At 41.6% G+C, this 19,107-nt stretch overlaps 1 protein-coding gene across 1 annotated transcript in view; it reads right to left on the bottom strand.

Moving 5' to 3' along the window:
• Window positions 1-17,918, bottom strand: part of lingo2 (leucine rich repeat and Ig domain containing 2) — a 268,300-nt gene extending 250,382 nt beyond the window's left edge. Inside the window, exon 1 of the mRNA XM_030062807.1 lies at window positions 17,254-17,918. The gene's annotated coding sequence lies outside the window, so the exon portion shown is untranslated. The remainder of the gene's footprint in view (window positions 1-17,253) is intronic.
• Window positions 17,919-19,107: the final 1,189 nt, after the last annotated feature.

The raw sequence follows: 19,107 nt of genomic DNA, 5'->3' as shown, positions 1-19,107 counted from the left end.
ACAGTGACAGACAGGAGAAGCGTCTTCTGCCAGCGTCACAAACACACCCCCCTACTTTTCTAATTAAATATCTGATGACAGGAGCCAGTCCGATGCTCCTCACCTGACAATCTGTGCCACATTTTCAATGATTACATGGGTTGTTTTGCCAGTACTTGGCGGTGGGGAGGAATAAATGATGAGTTAGATTTCAAACACAATATATTCTTCTTGGAAACAAATGTCACCATCATTCAATATACCCAAACACACAGCATGCATTTTTATTTACTATTATTTTATCTTTTAAGTACCTAAGTTACCAAACAATGCTATTCATTTAGTTTTAATGCTATGTTATCGATCAGTGTCCGTTGCTTTAAATTGAATATTTAATTCTGGAACAAAGCTTTTCAGTTGCACAATCTGCTTAGCCTCCTACTGACCTGGCGCTGCATTTCCCTTTTTCTTCAGTGTGGAGAGCTAAAACCTCTTTCCAGTTCTATTACAAACCCGCTACTGTCCAGTGTCAGTACCACTATAATACAATGCTCAGCTGTGCATTTAGTTCTTTAAGCTAAACAAACTACAAGTGTGACTAGGAACTGCCGTGGTGTCCAAGTCCAGTGCTGTTGTCTTTTTACACTGTGCGATGCAAAGATAAAGTGCTTTGATGGAGAATTGCAGAGAACCATGTGCCGCAAAAGTTTGCTCATTAGCTCCATACAGTTTCAACTCATTACATGGTGTCTGGAATATAAGTTAAATCAGTGAAACCAGAGGATATGCTCACCCAGGAGCAGGACATAAAATGCCATAATACTGCTCCTTATGTAGGTCCAGTCATTACCAGTGTTATGACATCTGGATGTCTGAACAGGCATGGCACTGCCACTGAGCATGACTTCTGTCGATGGTTCTGATGCCTATAGAGCGGAGACCTTTGATCTAAATTTAGTGTGTGCCTTGCCCTTCAAATAAGCACACACACACACACACACACACACACACACACACAAGCACACACACACACAAACATTATCCAAAGCACAGCTAGGGTTGTGGTACTGAGCCAAGCGGATGTGCCATCACCTCTTGCTGAAGGAGCGAAGATTTCACTCTGTAGGAAATGAAAAAAAAAAAAAAAAAAAAAAAAAAAAATCACAAAAATAGATTTTTTTTCAAGTAGAAAATCTTGGGCTATGAGCCCAGCCATCTGGGTTAGGGAGGAACGAGATCAGCAAGGGATATGAGAAGAAAAATAAATCTGTGCTTCTGTTGTAGTAGAGTGTGCTGTCAGTTGCTGCTTGCATCACCAAGCTGGATGTCAACCTCTTAAGTGTCATAGCTAATGACCTTTGACATCCCTTTAATTCCCTGTATGGACCCATTAAAAGTTTCTGACTTCATTTCAAAAAAGCCCTGACTTTTCTTCCTCTTCCTTGGAAAACTGCTCATCTCAAGAATGACAATGAGCAATGTTCACTGAACTAAAATAGGTCAGAATGAAAGCAGGAAAAGGCTTTCACATATTTAAGAACGATCATTTACAGAAAAGGGGGAAAAAACACTGAAAATTGTGAATTGTCCTTTGTAGGAGGGAATGTGTGTCAGAGTCGCCCTCCAGTATCTCCTAATCAGTTACTGTATATGCTATGCCCTGTGCTATCGGCTGCTCTTTAAAAAATCAGGCACTCTGTAATATTTTTTGCTTGTCATTTTGTGTAAGAGTGGCAAGCAGCTACCCTATTGTCATGCATGCAAGTAGTTTCCAAGTATCCCTATGAGGAACAGGATACTGAATCAAATCCTTTTCTTTGCTCCTCTTTCTGTTTAACAGTTCACTATTACCATCCATCTGCTGTTTTTATGTCTCATCAAAGATTTTCCTTCCCCTCACCAACTTTAAATATTCGCTTCGTGTTCTTTCAACAATAGCTTACAAACACTTGGAAATAATTGAGTCTCAGCGGGCTGACAAAAAAGGGAGCAGTGATCGTGCATAGAGGAAGTGATCAAATATGGCCTTGAGCCAACCGTCTTTGTAGATGGTCTTTGTATTGCCATTGATCCGGGGGTGGATACACCCGAGGAATACATTATTTATGCACTTTTTTCTCTCGACACTTGAAAGTAGTGAGTCACAAGCAATAATGGGGTTGGATGGGTGTCTCACCGGAAGAGAGCAAACCAGTGCTGCTGAGTATACAAGTGATCCTAAGGACCAAACACAGTGGTCAGAAAACACAATGGCACAGTAGAGGGCTTTCTTGTCCTAACTGAATAGTCACTGTCAAGGTAATGCACTGAACCTCACCATGCACAAGGCACGCATGTCGTTAGGAACGTGTGCATATCAAGTTATTTTAACAAGCTCCCAAACCTCCATGAGGCAATCTGTATGTACGCTGCACAATGAAGTGTTAAAGTCATTATTTCTGTTGGTTCCTATAGGGCAAAAAAAGTAACTGTGCTATATAGTCAAGTAACTGTGCAATTTGACTCTGAATTTGCTTCATCTGAAACATTTATGTGGTGTCATTTGCATAATATATCATAAATATAAAACTGCAGAATATGAAACAATAATCTGGGGCATTTAATTCTCTCTCTCTGACTCTCTTTTTTAAGTATTTTCAGTGTCTAAGAGCATTATGTTGCTAATTGGTTGAAAAAAGCCAAGCACTCTCCCTCTGTTAAGAAGCACGAACATGTTGAAAAGGCTTCCAGATGCAGCCATGTACAATAATCCCATTACTTTGTGTTGAGTGCTTTTTAGAAATAACACATCTTAACATGTTCACAGCATCTAAATTATTCAAATTCCTTCCAAATGCAATGTGTTGTTGTTGTTGAGTGTGGATGTGGATGCATGTGTTTGTGCAGAGGTGTGTGCGTGATGCATGTGCGTGTGCATGGTAAGGGAGGAGATCCTTTAAGGCACATGTATGTCTTCAAGTTAATAATGTCAACATAAACCACCTCAGACGTGATCTAGTTAGCTATGCATTTATAATCTCCTTCCTCAGTGTCTTTCCAACATGGCCCTGGTTGGGAGAAACACCCTGAAGTTTCCACTGAAATCTATCAGCTTGGGCTATAAACAGGAGAAGGTGAGGCTTGTGTTTGACGCACCTGACCTGTCTGTCCAAAACACCAAGGCCTAAATTTGCACAGGAAACAAGTGGGATGCAGTGCAGACCGAGACGGGCCATGATTTGACTGAAACACCATGAGATTGTAGGATTGCTGCAGCCAGGCAGGGCCGTCTTTGGATGGGAAGATTTGGTCCAAAGCCACAAAGAAGGAAAAGAAAGACTTTTGTGATCTCTGAAGCGGTGAGGATAGAAGAGAAGAGCCAAAAAAATCAGAGCTGAGAGTGAACAGCAACAAGGGAGGTGCACAGCCTTGGAGGCTGTGATCAGCAGGGCCGTTACATGTGTGGATATGTGGAGGATGCCCCAAGCGAGGCTGAGTTTTCTTATCAGGGCCGTGTACAAAACCTTGGAACCTGCACCTCTGGTATGGCTCAGAGGAAATCTGCCAACTCTGAGCGTGCTGCACACCCTTTCTGGCTGGCAAGGCAGCATTGATGCAGGGCTGGTACAAATGGCGGCACAACCAGGTCCAGCACAAACTAGCCATGCTACTGGAGCACACTGACTGGAAGGGAACAGGACCAACCTGGTAACATCACAGCAGCTGGTCCAGTTTGTCAGGCAAGGGGTGAGTCTAAGAGCAGCAGCACAATGGAGTGTTTGCTCCTGTCACCGGGAGGCAAAAGAAACATGAGAGCTGACCTCGACTGCCAGTTGAAGTTCCCACAAGAGATTACCGCTACCTCCCTATGGCCAGACATTGTGCTTTGGTCCAGGAAGGCTGAACTGACCATTCCACGGGAAAAGGGAATGAAGGCTGCCTTTGAGAGAAGGCAGGAAAAGTTCACACAGCTGGCAGCTGAGTGTTCACTAGCAGGGTGGAGGGTGTTCACATATCCAGTGGAAGATGGCTGCAGAGGCTACACTGGAACCCAGTGGTTCCTAAAGTCTCTAGGGATCAGAGGCTTCAAGCTGAGGGCTCTCACAGACCTGGCAGAAGAGGCAGAACAAGGGAGCTTCTGGCTCTAGCTCTGAAGAAAGGAAAAGGCGTGGGCTTGGGCTGGCTGCAGGTGGTGGTACTGAGATGTCCCTGCTGCTGCTCCACCACCTCGAGATGTTCCAGGATTAAAGGGGTGAAACATGCAGCAAACCCTGCAGCCAGCACAACAGCACCACTGGAGGTGCTTCGGGCAGAAATGCCCAGCACGTGGACCCACCTGTGCTCACACAACAGATCGTATTTTCATTGCCTTTTCTTACAGATAACTGGAATTACTTAATATGTCACATATATTTTAACACAGGAACTTTCCATATTCACTGTGAACATGGACCTGAAGGATTTCCACAGATGCTTGCAGCAGTATCCTTTACTGAAATGCAGCAAAATGTTCTTCTACATTGTACAACCGCAAATAAACTCCAGGTGAAAAATGGAGCTGCTTTGCTCTTCTCAGGTAGTGTCTCTCACTCACTAAACCCTACCACTATCTACTGTTTTACTCAAGACAGACAGATGCAGACGTGGTGTGCTTAACAATTGATCTCTGCGAAGTGCAATGAAAAACAACACAGCAATGACTGCTACACACCCCAGACGCTACCACAATAAAATAATCATATTTGTATTTAGTAATGAGTTTTACCTGCAGTGTAGTATTTTGATCACTGTGCATAGGAAAAAAATTTGTATTAATATAACCAAGTATGTTTGTATAATAGCAGATTATAGTCCTTGAACAACTTTAAATAAGTTTGTCTAGTATTTTCATGAGTTTTCCTTGAATTATCTATTTATGAAACTTTATGTCTTTCTTTCTTGCTGTGCAGCACTGTGAATGGTTTCATTACCTGGGTAAAGCTTGAATCACTTTTCTGTGGGATCAGTAAGTACTAATGACCAGCAAACCATACATTTATTTATATGAAAATGCTGCAAGTATTACTTTAAAGAAGATTCCAGCCTCCAACTCATAAATACTATTTAAAACCATGAATCTTTAGTTCACATTGTATTTATGGTAGCCGTTTTCTTGTTTGATGTTGGGTAGTTGGCACAACTAGCCAAAAGTTAATCCACTAAAAATTAAAAGAGCAAGGGCTTCTTTGTAGACTTCCTCAAGCTCCATTGTCACTGATTGTCAAACTGTAGCTGCTCTCTACAGTACACAGTATGCCTCACATTTGGCAAGTTTACCAACATAAAAACAAAATGACACCCTAAATCAACAAATCAGCACCAACATGAACACAATGTATCTCACCAATCCCTTTTTTTAAACGGTGTTAATGTGATTAACTGAGCATTCTGTTTAACAATATGCAGTGCAAATACTTAAACGTTGAATGCACTGCATAGCACAACACAAAATAATACATACACTCAAAATAAATAAATAAATAAATAAATAAAACTGAAAACCCTTGTTTTATTTTTCCAGAGGGAACAATGCTTTCCATTGTTCAATGCATAGACAAAAATTATTCCAAATTTGTACTACACTCCTTGAAGTGTAGTACAAATGCTTTATATTACACACACACACACACACGCACACACATACACTGAAACACATATTTTCAGAGGCAATGCTTTATAAGCCCCTGTCTCTGTGTATCTGTGTGGAAGAGCTCCAGGCTGTGACCAGCAGACCCATAGCTGGACAGCCTTGCATCCCCTGAGGTGCCCCTGCCTCCCTCCTATTCATTCTTCTATCTCAAGCAAAGCCCCAAGCGCAGAGGATTTTACACTAATACATGCTCATTGGTTTATAATGCACAGCAAGCGCGTCGGCATCCAAGGCTAGGAATTACACATGTTGACAATGGCAGTGGCTCTTATACTCTTGGAAGTAAAGGTCAACATTTAGATTCTGAGGTTTAATTCTCGGCTCATCAAACGGTAGTGGGCATAACCATCCCTACTGTGGTATCTAAGGTGACAGGCAAGGTGAATTCACATTACGCCCACAGACGATCGCTGTGGACATGTACATTTAATCTCTGTCACATGTTGACTACATTATAGAGGTGGTGCGACAGAGCCATTTGTTGTTCTGCTGTCATCTACAATTTCCTCCACAAGGAAGTGTGCTGTCATATCCCATAGCCTGCATGTTTGAACATGGCTTATATGAACCCATTGGAGACCCAGCCAACGTGCTATTTAGTGGAGACTTTTATCCAAAGTGTCTTTCAGCGCCATGACTGCATATATTTTTAGTATAACTGGCCCCAGTGGGAACGGGACCCCTAACCCTGACAGTGTCGGTGTCATGTTTTACCCACTGAGTCATGCAGTACAGGATCATGTCTCTTTTTGATGATTTTGACAGTTGCAGGGATTTATTAATACTGCCTCCTCACTATGTGTTACAGCCAAATTACACTGATTAAGTGATGAAACAGCAGCTTTTAGTATTTTGTCATCAGCTCATAATATAATTTATCGATTTGGTTATTTGGTTAATTGTTACGCTTTTATATTCACACTATCATCATCATGCAATCATGCAATATATAAACATCTACTTTACTTTAGTATTTACATACACTGCAAATACTGTAAATGGCCCTTTAATAGAATCTAAATACATGTAAAAGGAATATTTTGCCATCATATACAACCAAAATGCACGTTAAACCAATGTTTAGCTGTTAAACACTGTAGGTGCTCACATCCACAGCTCAAACAAGTCTCAGGGTGAATAGAAGATGTCTTCAATCCTGTGAATCATTATGTAAACAAAGCCAGTAGCAGGGCGACACTGTTTCAACAGAGAACGTCATACTGTAATTACAGGTTAGGGTTTTAAGTGAGACTGAGAATTCTGTTTGTTTCTCATCCACACCAGTTGGATGATTGTTAAGGTTTAATGTTCTCTTTGCATTAAGGAACAAATCGATAAACAAAAGAAAATTTAAGCAAGCAAACAACAAGACTCATCTCAATCCTGGTACCAGCTGAACATATAATAACTTCCAGATAATGTGTTTCTTGTTAATATGCAATTACAATATCCCTCTAAATGACTTAAAGCTAAATTGCAGGTTAATAGAATCACATTGTATTATAACATTAACTGGTGATTATCACTTCATACTTCATAATTTTGAACTGATGATGTAATAAGAAAAGTTATTACAAAGTCAGTTATCATTACAGCATTAGTTAAATATATATTAGACTCATTAAGTATTAATAAATATTGAAAAGAAAAACTATTGTTACAACGCAATGTCAGTGTATTACTGGAGAGTGTATTACATTGACAGGTTTTCTCATGGTTTCAACCCATTTAGAGCCACATTTTATTACATTTGACAAGTTATTATATTATCTGGCAGTCATCACATTATCAGTTGCTATAATCCTCTGTGTTCTTTTCCTCTCCATCTGCCTCTCCAGCTATTCTCAAACCAGCCAATACATAGCCTCATATTGTACCTACACATACCAGAACACTGCACACTCAGAAACGGCACACGCATACACACGCACACACACATACACACAGACAAAATAGCCCACATTTGCTCCAGACGAGCATCTGAATCATCAAACAACCTCCCTCTGTAACCAACTGCTGAACAAGAGTGAGACTGCAGCAGGCAGAGGATTATGAGCTGTCGTCAGAACCTCCATCGCCTTCCTGAAAGACTCCACCACATCTAGAGCTCACTCTTGACAGTAAAACCCCCGGTAACACACTAAGCAGGATGGGAGAGAGAGAGTGACAGAGTGAGAGAGAAAGGGAGAGAGGGGAGCCAGGACAGAAGAAGAATAAGGGGTTTTGGTCTGTTCGTTGTGCTCCCCAGCCCAGGAGCAACGACATGACAAAGGGTCTAATGAGTCTTCCCCTCAACTGACAGCTAGACTGAGATTAAATGAATATGAAAAAAAGAAACCATGCAATAGATTAAAAGGCCAAGAGTGAATCACCGCTCCTCCTCTCAATTTATTGGCAGTTTATGCAACAACCTGAAATAGAGCAGGAGGTGCTGTATGGGAGAGCTGAGGCGACGCTGTGAAATGAAATTTGCATTGAACTATAACGTCTGTGGGTTGGTGGCACTTATTGGCTTATTAGCCAACTGTCACTATCTTAATAGAACAGTGCAGGTATAATATGGGCTTTTGTGCCTGACCAGGAATTAATCTCAGCTCTCATGCCATCCTGTGTTTCTTCTGCTACACCAATAGAATACCTAGGATTGACATTTAGACTCTGAAACCCTGCTAAAAGCCAGGGCTACCAATTATGGAAATAATTAATCACTTTATATACTGCTAGACCTTTCTTGGTTGATCACCTCTCCTGATGCTCTTTCTATTTTCTCTTTATCTCTCTCTGCCTCTTCTCTTTGTTTTTCTCATTCACTGCGCTCGCAGATACAGCGATATATTGCTCTCTAGAAGGGATCTTATTCCCAGCAGGAGAAGGAAACCCTGCGACAAGACTCAGCACAGCATCCTGTGAACCAGCAACACCTGGGGAGACCAGGCACTTCATCCACCTAAAACGACGACAAGCCTTGTGCTTTTAGTGGGACTTAAAGGTGTGCAGACTCTCTTACTCTTCCCCGCAGACCCCTTAGAGCATAAGCAGCCGACAAACATCCAAGCTGTATTTCAGTCTATGCCAACTGTAAGCCCAAAGGAGGCCAGGATCAGTGACCTGCACTAACAAGAGTAGGCCCAGCATCCTGCTGAGAGCCTTTCATGGTCTGGTAGAAGCGGGACTGTGGGAGCTGGTCCAGTGTAAGAGACAGAAGTGCTGTTTGTCCCATCAGTTGACGGGGCTGTAAGGAAATATCCACTCACTGACATTTCCACCACTGTTTGGATGAAAAGACCGCAATCTGACATGTCCGGATCTATCCTGTGAAGCGTTAGTTGAAATACAAGCAAAAGTAATGACCTAAGCTTTTGTGGGTTATAGTGCAGCAATGCACAGCTCAAGGACAAAGTCTAAACGGCTGCCTGACTAAAACAACTTTAGTTTGTCAAAGCCAAGAGCATAGTTATGCTTTACTGTAATATGGATCTTGGATTAATGCACAAGTAAACACCAGATTTTATAAATTCAACAACACTGGATCAAACCCCTGTTCTTAACACTCAACCCTTGATCTGCTCTGCTGACCAAGAGACATCCTTTAAAGCGACTACTCCCCGAGCTTAGCAAAACAATGCACGCCGCAAGGAGTTAAATATTCAAGTAGCTCCTCACCTTGATACAACAGACACAGCACTTCTTCTATCATCTAAAGAGTAAAGCGGTCAATACTCTAAATACCCAGCTTCACAGCTGAAAACTGACGGTGTCGGGAAAGGATGGGGGTGGCAAAGTCGCTGTAAGGACATCTCAAAGTGGCTGATGGAGGCAAAACACAAAATGGATGGGCCCGCCATTGGGCTAACACTAAGAAAGAAACCATATCAATATTTCCTTGCTATTAGGATATAGGCAGGTTATTCCACTCTGTGAATATTTAATGAGTCTTAATTAGTTCAAAAGACAGAGATTCGGTCAATAGTGGGGCCTGAGCCGTTTGGTTGCCATGTTCTTGGTTGCATGTTTGCAGCTCAACACACTTAATGGTCCTTCTTTTCAGTGGTGTTAAACATAAGAAAGCCTCATTATAGCTTTGTCACAATGGTGCAGAGGCATGGACAACTGGCTGAATTATATACCATACCATGACACATACAGACAAAGGTCTTGGGACCTTACACTGTGCAAAGGGACAGTGCAAGGCATCATGGCATTATCATGGCAACTTTTTTTTTTTTTCACATAGACTTCAAAGCAGGTGGAGGTCATCTGAATTAGGCTACATGGAAGATGCTTGTACAAAACAATGCAAGCTCAGTTGACAGCTACTGTGCTACAGTACGGCCAAGAGGAGGGGAAAAAAATCCATTTGAAGGATCACGTAATGGAGTTTTTTGCACAGTTCAATCTATATTTTCTGCTACTCCACTGCAAGTCCATTTTTAGTGCATTACATGCATTTTTAAATAAGTAATTCAATAATGTCATATTAGTCTCTGATGCCCATTGTATTCTATCCAGTGAAGTGACTGGCATTAAATAAGTAGCATTTAAATCCATCTGCACAGTGGGAGTTAATGTCATGCATGGTGAAATTAATAGTTGTGAATGTGTGTTTGAACCTTACTGGGTACCAGCCAAATACTTGGAGCCATCCAGCACCCACTCATGTTGTTAGCAACCTTGACCTTAACAAGAAAGACATTTAACACTGTGGACAACATGAACTTTTCTCCAAATTACATATCAAAACCATGCAGTGGAAAATGGGCCATAACAGTGTAAAACAAACATGTAATAAAGGAAGGGAGCTTGATATTATCCTGAAATAAAAGACAAGGGTTTTTGGTCAATAAGCAGATATAATAGTCAGAATTTAGGAATGGATGAGCAAATTCTGTTGCATTTTAAGCAGTGAAGCATGGGTTATCACGGATGCCTGGTACTTGACTTGCTAAATTTTAACCTTTGGTATGTTAATTGTAATAACAGTGTGCCTAGAGACAGTGAAATGATTAAGAAGAAACCATGAGGAAAAAAAATTCACACTCTCTCTCTCTATCCTCTGATTTTAGAATTAAAACTGCAGGTGAGTGGATTGCCCACTCCTGTTAAAGGAGAGAGAGAGAGAGAGAGAGAGAGAGAGAGAGAGAGAGAGAGAGAGAGAGAGAGAGAGATTATAATTGCCTAAAGGGGAATATCATTAAATTTCTGAAATACGAAATCACTCTGGTTTGGTGCAGTTGAATTTCTGCTAAATATTAGTAGCATGCTCTAATAAAAGACAGACACTCAAGATAGAAACTCAGTTTGCAATTACTGTGTATCCCTACTCTGCAGCATGCACTGGAGGTGGGCGAGTGTGTGTCTGTGTGTGTGTGTGTCTCTGTGTGTATGCATGTAGCAGGGGATGGTTCCAGGGAGAACTGGGTGGAGAGATACACAGGGAACACAAAGGCTCAGTTCAAGGTCATAATATAAGGTCTCTTCATTTATTTGATCCCATATTTTTCAGGAGGAAGAGCCCGACAGCTTTTCGTTGTCTCTCTTCTTCTTTTTCTATCTCAGCTGCCACTTGGCACGACATCCTCTGCCCCCCATTCTCAGCCGGGTACGTCACCCCTGACCCCTACTAATGCTCCATGTCGACACACACGGAAGGGGACTTTTCTTGAGGTGGGGAGACACTCGTTTCCCTCGGCAGCTCACCCTGGAAGGTCGAGCTTCAAAGTGACACAGACAGCAAGGTCACTGTCAATGGGAGCTGGTCGCAGATCAGTCCTCAGGCCCCAGACAGCCTCTCCCTGGTTATTGTATCCCAGAGGGGCTACAAAGCATACGGCGGCCACTGAGCACATCCCATCCACAACAGAAGCAAAAAAGAAATCCTTGTTGTGCCTGGCTCTTATCTCTTCACCTAGCTTCTCTCTTGAATTCATAAAGCATAAAACAAACTGGGGATTTGCTTTCATTCTACCACTTCATGCATTGTATGTTGCTCTTGGTGGCACTGTAAGCTAACTGCCTGTAATGTAAAAGTAAATGGAAAAGATATTTACCTGCTAGCAGCATGAAAATGTTGCCATAGCATAAAAAAAGACTACCGAGTTCCTGATTGCCACTGCAAGATTAGTGGGAATTAGAGTATTTGTTATTATCACAACACTACAGATGCACAAATGGCTGTTTTTCACATCTCAGCCCATCAATATCTGGCTTGGTAGATAACTTTAAATAATGCTCAGCCTTTTTTCAGCCACCCCCTTACCTACTCCCATACTCAGTAAAGGCATATCCAATTTGCATGTGAAATTTGCCTTTGCAATTGTGGTTTATGAGGAGCACTCATAGGATTATTATTATTATTTTTTTTTTTAATCAACAATATCCATTTTTTGAGTATAAATAGTGAGTCACCAGGGCAGTCTACAGTATGTGAAAAGTGACTAATGTATGCCTGAGTTTACTACAACAAGCCTGCTAAAAATAGGATTTTCTAGAAACACAGCAGGTTACCGCCATATCAACTACAGGCAACACATCCTATGACCACAAACACTGAGGGAACAATACTGTGTTTAACATATGTGGTGAATGTAGAATTTTACATCTATATCTATATCTATATCTATATCTATAGATATATATATCGCAGAAACACCTCCATAAAGGAAAACATAGAAATGTTTTGGCTGTTCTGCCTTTGTCAAGATGATTGATGGATTGATAATGGATGACTGCGTTCATGTAATTCTCATAAGGGGTTTTACTGATGTACAGTGACCGCACAGTGCCTCTTGTTGAGCTAAACTGTTGTTTACCTCACTTTTTGTTTATCAGAAGATATACAGTATATTCCCATATAATACATAAACCTCTTGGGGACCATTTTCATGGAACAATTATTTTGAAATGTCTTAGTTATTTATTATTTGTTTATTTGTTTGTTTTGATTTGTTGTTGTTGTTATTGTTGTTGTTTTGGATAAAGCCCTTTGCATCAAAACGGATCCGCTCCTTTTTTTAGTAGCAGTCAACCATGATGAGTAAGCATATTCCATAAATGACCCAGCTGTTCGAGCATATTGTGTTTTGCCTCATCAGGGATTCAAAGGGGGCTGACAACAGATCACCCGCATCCGTTCGCTGCTTGGTCTCCAGCTGACCAGATCTCCATTTAAAATGAGGTCTCTTCCTTCCCTGAGCCAGCTGGTGGTGTGTATACTACAGATGTGTGGCACGTGACAGCGAGCATTTAATGTCTGCCTTAGTGGCAGCAACCATTGTGCACATATTTGTCTAATATGCGAAAACATGCAGTGCAGAATGGCCTCAAAATGGCATGTTTGTGTTTGTGTGTGTGTGTGTGGAGGAGGTGCAGATTTGAATCAATACTGAATCTATGAACCTGAACGTGTTCATAGACATTTACCCAGAAACCAGAGATAGAAGCCTTGGTTCATTTGTATAGGCAGATGGTAATAAAACATATTTAATGTAAGTGATCACTTTTTAATCTGATATTTAGTGCTTATTCCTAACTGTATCCAAAGGTCATAGAGGGAAAAATTAATAAAATAAAATAAATAAATCTGAAACCCAGCGTTTCAGCTTGTGAACATTGATTTTTCTTCCATGTCCTTAATGGACAGGCTAAAAATATGCTGGTGTGCTTCTGGGTGCATGTCTTCTCTTTCACAGTTCTCTTTTCTTCTGCCCTCCAATAGAAAGCATTCAGTGTGCTGCCATTTAGGAATTTGATAATATATTTGGCAACAATATGTAATAAAATATAAAATATTGTTATGCTAACTGTTTTCAGGGACCTACGTTCTGAAGTGTTACCATGCTTTCAAATTTTGGTGCACTACAGTTAATTGGCAGTCCAGAAAGAGGATCTTTTAACAGACATTCATGCAATGATGGCTTTCAACTGGTCTTTGAAACTCAGAGCCGAAGTCAACTAAATTCCAATCTGTGTATCGTGTTTCACAAGCAGCTATGAATACATATCAAGGACCGAATACGTCTGAATTCCACCATTTTTTTCCACCATCAAAGATATCACTTTGTGCCTTCCAACAAAGCAATTTTTCCCGGTACTGAAGGCCATAAAAGCCCTCGCAAGCTTGGCAAATTAACTCTAACAAAGGGTATAACAGGATCTTGCGGCCTATGTCAGACTTATTAACATATAACCCAGTAGTTCAAGGAGAGGGGCGTAGGGACAATCGCCCATAAACCCTTGCTCCCTGTGCGCAACAGTTCTAATGAAGTTCTACTCTCTTAGTGAGAGAGTCGCCTGGAGAATCTACTGTCATTTGTTCCAATGGCATAAACAATTTGTCGCTATGACATTTGTAACATTTCTCTCTTTGGTTCCATTTAGCATAACAAATGCATTTCCATATAGCACAGCAGCCCAGCCACACATTCTTATTTTATTTCAGGCAGTATGCTGTGAAGTCTGTTTGTAATGTCTGTGGCAAACCACACCTTAAGAAACACAGTGATGAAAAATGTCAGTTTTGCCTTTTCATTCTCTCATACATACTATTCACCTATTTGACAATTTAGACCCCCGAAATGGCAAGAAACACTATTTATTGCATTTTTATGTTAATTGCATTACTAATACTTCCCGGAGAATGGAAAAATCTATAATGATGACTGTGCCAGGAGGCATACATAAAAAAATCCAACCAATCAAGCCATCGCTTTTGAACAATTGCACCTCTCCACCCCTCCACCCATCAAATACAACTATTTCTCTCCCTAACTGATATTCCATTGATCTACACTTGTGAATGATCTCCCCTGTGTTATATCCAACTCCAGTATCTTGTTTCTGCAGGAAATAGATCACATTATGGAAGCCAGACGCCGTGAATAGTTTTATTGTGACTTAAAGCCAGCCACATGATAAGATATGACATGTTTTTAAAAGCTATATGAATAAAAAATACCCATGGAAGCATTATGCACTGCATTCAGCAGATTTGGGATATATGCTAAACATATGCTATATTTGTGTACAGCCTGAGGTTTTTCATGCCAAAAATCCCATAGGCCCTACTATATATACATACTGACATATATGTATTTCTCTCAAAGTGAGCCCTCAGGTACAACTGACATAAAGACTTAACAAAATAGCAGATGAAAACATTATAGCTAATTTACATCTTCGGTAATTGACTGATATTTTGCTGATACCATACCAAAAACAGGCATATGATTGCAAATGATTTATTATACTTGGAGGCAGGTGTGTCAGACTTCAGCTGCCTACTGGCGTGCATGCATACTGATTCGAACTTCGTCTCTGTGAGCAATAAATCAAAAGCGCGGCATTTTTGCCATCAAAGTTGTTTTCGTCTCTGATTTCCGTCCCGTGTGAGCACACTGTCAATGGTGCTGAATAATCAGGAGGCAGAAGAGGACTCTCTCCCTCTGTTCCGTCCATCCTATGATTTTCTGATACATAATACCACTGAAAATGGAGGGCCTTGTCTTTGCCTCCTCTGCCACCATCAGACATGGGAGAAAAGCAGACTGCATATATTTCCTGATGGCAGATTACACACATACACACACACACACACACACACACACACACAGCCAAACAATCTCGCCACCTGCATATGCACACAGCACAGATGTATTGTTTACCTTTACGCAGAGGCAGCGATGCACTCACAGATAAACACACACACACACACACACACACTCTCTCTCTCTCTCTCTCTCGATCACATTCACATATACCTGAACTGAGTCATGAACCAACCAGATCCAAGAGGCTGAAAGAAGCAGACATTGTGTTGCTAATCCAGAGTCAAAGCAAAAACAGGGAAGAGCAAAATAGATCTTAGTGATTCCCTTTCACCACGCAACCTCATATCAGAGGCAATGCGTCAGTCCTAGCATGGTTAACACTCCATAAAACATCAAAAGGGGTAAAGCTCACAGCTCTGGACAGATACACACCCACACAGATACCAGATGTACACACAAAGTCTCTCTCTCTCACACACACACACACAGACACACATACACACATGCACACACATTTAACATAGACATGGAGCTCATTAAATTAGATGCATAGACCAGGCAAAGCAGATGAGAAGACGGCAACTCCTTTCAAGAGGAAGCCAATGTACATTGCGCCGCTTGCATGTGAAATGTAATTTCAATAGATTCACTTGGTGGATCCTCTGAACCTTTGAACACAGCGTATTCTCTAATCAAGCTCTATATGACGCACAACAATCATCCTTTGTAAACTATCTATAGCCAGTCAACGCCAGTTGCACAGGAGCTGTCATCAACTTCCCGTCAGGCTCCACTTCCCCCCAGTGGTTGTTTTGCAAGAGAGACACTTCTTTTGAAAATTTTATATCCAGAGGCAAAGGCATTTAGTGGTCACTCTTTTGCATGTTACATGAGGAGGTGGCATCATAATCATCTGTCCAGGCCAGAGTGGGGCTTTGACAACTTAGACAGGCTATTTATTATTCAATTATTTTAAATATTTCAGGGGACAGGCAGGATGGGCATGCGATCATAAATATTTCAGCTCTTGCCTTACAAAAGAAGGTACTGTTGGCTTGTACTTGTCTGGTATCAATAGATAGGGCATCAGATTTAATCCTACCGAAAATGAACTCGGTAGTGTACCTTTACCCCTTCCTCTACGAGTCCCTTCATTGTCTCCTTAAAGTGCTCCTGATTTCCATTTCAAAAGGAACTTGGGGATTGGAAGGCATACAGGAATTATCACTTTCCCTCTCATTTGGTGAAAGAGAGAGATAGAGAGAGACTGAGAAAAAAAGAAAAACATAGGAACGTAAAGAAAAATGCTTTGCTTCACCGGATTTACACGGGCAAACTTACACATCCATAGAAAAACTAAAGGTGAGGGTATAATGTAGGGCATCTGAAATGGTGGGGTAATACTGGACACAATCTCTTGTCTGCAGAGATAACAGGGACACAGCAGTGTTTACCATGCAGAGAGGCTCATATCATCGTGATTTAGAAAAAAAAAAAAAAAAAATGTGGCTACCATACAAAAGTAATTCCCTCTGCCCAAAGATACAGCTCTTGAAAATATGAGGGGAAACAGCCACTGCAATTATGCCCCTTCCACCAGCAGCCTCCCCTGGTGATAACCGCTATGTAGCGAGGAAGCCAAGAGATGAATTGCTTTGCAGACAGGCATCTCTCCTCTCAGCAAACACACACATGCACGAGTATGCAGATACACATAGATACATGAAGCAAATCCTTCTTGGCAAGGGAGAGTAGCCTTCATCAAGGAAAAACAAAAAACAAAAAAACAATCATGGTCCCTGCAAGCACGATATGGTATTGGGGTGATAAGACATTTATCCCAACTTTTCACATTGTGTTAAACTGATTAAATACAGTCTAGGAACGGACTCACACACCTTTTATATCCGCCTCTCTCTCCCTCTCTCTCTTTTCTGTTCTCTCCATATTTCATGCTGAGCTTTGCAGCTTCCTAATCTGCTCTTTTCTCAAAAAAAAAAAAGAAAAAAAAAAACCTGGAGGGTGCTGCTGATGTACATGAGCATGAGGATGGATCCTTACCTTGAAATGCCATCCAGAATCCTATAGTCCACAAGATAAGCTGGCTGAAGCTTGGTGCTGCTCCACAACAAAGATAAAAGGGGAAAATCCTCCGAGTCTACCAGAATCAGAACCTTATTCAAAGCCTTTTCTGATCAGAACTTACTTTTTTTTCTTGAACAGGATGTCCCTCATTGATTCTGTAGATAATCCGTCCTCCTATTGCTCCTTTACTTCCTTGCTTGTGGAGAATCTTTTTTTGTAGCTCCCCCTTGATATTCCACCTTCGTACAGTGAAATGCTTATGATGTTATCTATTCTAGTGTGTGGAAAATGTGTGTATGAGAGAGAGAGCGAGAGAGAGAGGCACCGTGGGATCTGTTCTGGTGCGCACCACCAGCTCCAGTGCAAGTCAATCCAGCCGGTCTTCACAGCTCTCCTCCTGCCCTCAGGAATGAGATTCAGCATCCACTGTTCATCCCCACAACAAGGGGAGGGTGTTCTCCCCGGGTGTAAACTTTCAGACACCTTAGCCTGAGCCGTAGGAGGTGATAGCGAATGCCACCGAGCCCTGGTTTTGTGTTATTTCCCTCGATATCCTCCTCCTTCAGTGGATTTTTTTTTCTTTTCCTCCTCCAATTTGTTATGTAGCTGTCTCCTCTCCGGAGTGGGGTCTCACAGACTGGATGCTGAGAAAGCAGTGGAATGAGCCACGCTCTTGCTCTCTCTCTCGCTCTCCCTTTCTCTCTCTCTTTCTCTCTCTTACGCGTTCTCTCTCACCTTCTCCCTCCCTCATACATCCCCCTCCCTGCCTCTCACTGCACCTCCCACCCTTTCGCTTCTCTCCCCTCCTCTCCTTCTCTCTCATGCACACACAGATATGCACTCCTCCAGCTCCGGCTTTCAACAATTACTGCTCTGCCATTTCCTGCCATGTCAGACAGAAAGGTTCACCGCCCATACTCCTCAGAGAAACAAATAATGCTTGATAAATATGTAAAATTAAATAGATATGAAGAGAAGGAGCAGCAGCATGGAAAAGAGCACTCTGCCAAGAGGCATTCTAATCAGCTTTCTCCATCCTCGTCACCTGATTACTAAATATCCCTAGAGCTCGGCTTGTTTTGCATCTTTCTTTCAGGTTAACTTTCTGGTGAAGCAGTGTAGGGTCAGCACTTGATGCTAGCCAGCTGTCAACAGTGACTGAGGAGGGAGATGAAAATAGCAAGTGAGAGAGCAGCATGCTGCGTGTAAGCAAGGACAATACATGCGCTGTAGCAGCTGTAGAATTATATAATTAGCCGCCTAAACAAATTGTCAGCAATGCCGTTATCATTGTTTGCACATACACAGTGATTACTAACCCCGAGGTAGAGCAGAATAAGAAACAATGTGCAGAACAATTAGAAACAAAGTAAAATTCCCAAACATTTCCAGGGACGCCTCACATGTGTACAGTATCTCACGTCACCACATGTAATCACTGAAAAACCATTCAGAGCATACAGATTGTCATGTAGCCTACTCAGAGCAGCATGGAAACATACATGGTAATCTCAAACACATACTGTGAATAACGAGTATTACTAAAGCTGAGCCTTGACTTTTTGGTCTAAGTGTTTTTTGTTTGCTGCTTTCTATGTGTAGCTCAAACATTCATCAATTAGGATGCCTTGCAGCATGACAATATGATGTGCCAGTCATACATAACTGCACCAGGACTCATAGAGTATGTAGATTAAATATCGGTTCTCAATTTTTCAGCAGGTCTTGATAAGAGGGGGCTGACCTTGATATTATCAAGGCAAGGACACATCTCATCAGCACCTTGTCACCAAAGCTCTGAGCCAAAGGTTAAAGTGCCTTTGGCAGGGT

This window comes from Myripristis murdjan, chromosome 10 (genome assembly GCF_902150065.1).
Source record: "Myripristis murdjan chromosome 10, fMyrMur1.1, whole genome shotgun sequence".
NCBI classification, from domain to species: Eukaryota; Metazoa; Chordata; class Actinopteri; order Holocentriformes; family Holocentridae; genus Myripristis; species Myripristis murdjan.
This window is presented reverse-complemented; position numbering and strand designations above follow the sequence as displayed.